We start from the raw sequence: 3,093 nt of genomic DNA, 5'->3' as shown, positions 1-3,093 counted from the left end.
TTTAGCTCTGTACCCTACTGGGGAATTGAATGCACAGACTAGAAAAGACCAGACACCAGGGAAGCAAGCGGCACCCAGGGCCCAACGGGGATAACATTAGCTGAAATACCCAACAAAGGGGAGAGAAAACCTGTAGATACCACCTCCAGTAGCATGGCCCCCAGTTGAGGGATGGCGCCACTCACCCATTTCAAAAATTTTAAACCAAAATTGTTCCTGCCTAGAGGAAATTCAGGAACAAGATTTGAGCAGAGACTGAAGGAAAGGCTGCCCAGAGACTGCCCCACATCAGGAACTATCCCATCTGTGGACTAAACCCTCACACTGTTGCTGATGCCAAGAAGCCTTTGCTGAAAGGATCTTTTTCTCACTAGCTGCACTTATTTCCAGGACACAGTCAATTGAATGATAATTCAACTCTGAGTCTTTGCAGGTTCATATGCCATTGGCTAAGATACAAACATTTATTAAACTTTTAATTAACTGCCAAAATAACTCACTTTTATTTCAACAGGATTTGAGAAAATGTTCTGTGCCTCTAATTTTCAGCCTACTTGAGTTCTGTTTTCTTTTATTTTATACATTGTAGATAAAATGCATTAGGTTAAATGGCAATGAAGCCTTCATCTTCTGTAAAGATGCTACTTGATGTGGCTTCCTAAAATTTTTGAAGACACTTTAGTCCTTTCATTCATATTTAAAAGAGGATAGTATAGACAAATATATCTGTAAAATTAAATAAATGCCATGCTATGAAATGTACAAATGAAAATTGGTCTTAATCATGACATGCAGCATGGCGTGATGTGCAATAACATGATAATTAAGTTCTAGAAAAATGAAAGATAGATGTGTATAAGGTTGAGAGTAATATCATTCAATGCTTTTCATTTTAAAAACTATTGCATGTATGTCTTTGTTTTGCATGTGTGTGTACAATTGTGCTCATTTATGGAGATCAAAACATAATTGGTTATAGTTTATCTCATTCCACCCTGGGTCTTGGATGGAACTCAGCTCATCAGGCAGATTACCATATATATTTATCCACTAAACAATCTTGCCAACTTTATAAACATGTTTTTAAAACTTTTAATTTAATTTAATTTTATAATTATATATAATTACGTAATTTCCCTGTTTGTTTTCCTCCTCAAAACCTCTCATATAACCCTCCTTGTTCTCTTGAAATTCACATTAGTGTGCTCTCAGATATTGTGAGCATGTTCTTGCTTCCTAGGACTATGGTAGAGTTACCTAGATAAAGTCTGATTGGTTGGATCCTTTGATGTGATATCTAGTTTTTTAGTTGAAGAAATCATCTGATTTTTGAGGAAAGCATGTAATTAAATTTGAAAATTACATTGCCAAATTAAACATTTTATACTATTATGTATATTTTAACAGACCAAAATTTAAAAAACAAATTTTAACATTTGTTCATTAAAGCTAGTCTAAAATCACTATGTAATTTAATAATAATATCCAAAGTAGCATCACCCTCCTAGCAAATTTTTTTTGTTTAAAGTAATGAGTGATTCTTCAGAAAGCATGGGTGTTTTTTCAATGAGAAATCATTAAAAACATGAAAATAAAATAATAACTTTAATGTGATCATTTGGTAAAATGATACTAAGAACAAATCAATGCTTAAGAAAATATTGTTGAAGATAATTTATCATTAATTTTATCTCAGGGTATGTAATTAACCCTATATATTGTGACCTTTATATTATTTTTACTTGCCTTCAACCATACTTTTAAACAGCCCCTTACAACATACTTTTATTCTAACATTATTATTTTTATTAGAAAATTTAGAAAACAATTCTAAAAGAAAGATCATGAGGAAATAAAATCATATGGTCTGGAGTCAATGTGTTGACAGAGGTAACTAGTTCCATTAAGGTCATTCCTCTAGTGAAAAGGGAATAATTCTTTCAGTCCCACGTTATGGTGACATAATTGATGCCAAAACCTCACAGTGCTCACCGTAAATGGAATAAGTGATAGCTTAATCTGGAACCACTTGAGTAATCATGGTTTTGAAACTCTCTCTCTTCTTCCCTACTTTCCACTTTGGGTAATTATTATAAAATATTACCAAATGAAATATAGTGTGTTGATGAGGTAAGTTTAAAACCTTGTACAATTTTGAATCCATATATTTGTAGGTCCGTAATTTTGTAGAGGGCTTTATGTGCTGAATAAGAATCTGCATTGTAATTGTTTCCTACCCCGGGGCTATTTTTAATTAGCTACCCTACATCTTTAAGACTTTCTATTAGTATGTATCAACTTTATTTCATTCATGATGTTTTCTTTCTTTAACACATGCCAATAGTTTTCTGTTTCTATTCTAAAACAAATTTACATGTCAAATAGCATCACATGAACTTAAGCCTAAACAAGGAGACATTCTGTATGGTACCAACTGTATGCATTTTTGAGTATAATGAAACAACGATCAATATTCTGTTTGGTGATCAATCTTGATGTTAAGTCATGAGGCTCAGTAGGTTAAAGTTCTTTCTATTGTGGCAGAGAACCTGAACTCAATTTTCAAATAATCTACATAGAAGCTCAAAACCTTCTCTAACAGGAAATCTGATCCTTTCTTTGAACTCAGAGGACATCAGGCACATATGTGGTACTTATACAGGTAGTCAAAACACTCATACACATAAAATAAAAGTAAACTAATATTTTAAAATGTTGATTCTAAATATTTTTGAATGTACAGTATTTAAAGTATGCTGTTAATGTATCGGTTTAATGTGGACTTTTGTATGTGTTATAGCATCTTTAAAATTATTGTTTTGCAATCATTTGATTGCCTTCTAAGCCATACTTATCTGAAAATTCAATTTTCTGAGCAGATATTATTTTATTTCTTCACAAACAAGTCGGAAGGAGTTTAAAAATGTTGTACAGTTAATCCTCTGTTTCTACTAAAGTTTTAGTGATTTTAATTTATGATAAATTCCGATGATATGTTTAGAGTCCTCGTCACTAAGTGGTTGTAAGAAACACCGACATAAAAAGGGCAATAAGCAATCAACAACTCTTTTATATTTATGAAAACCAAGCTAC

Source organism: Mus musculus, chromosome 18 (genome assembly GCF_000001635.26).
Source record: "Mus musculus strain C57BL/6J chromosome 18, GRCm38.p6 C57BL/6J".
NCBI classification, from domain to species: Eukaryota; Metazoa; Chordata; class Mammalia; order Rodentia; family Muridae; genus Mus; species Mus musculus.
The sequence above is the reverse complement of the archived record's forward strand: the minus strand, read 5'-3'. Positions refer to the sequence as shown.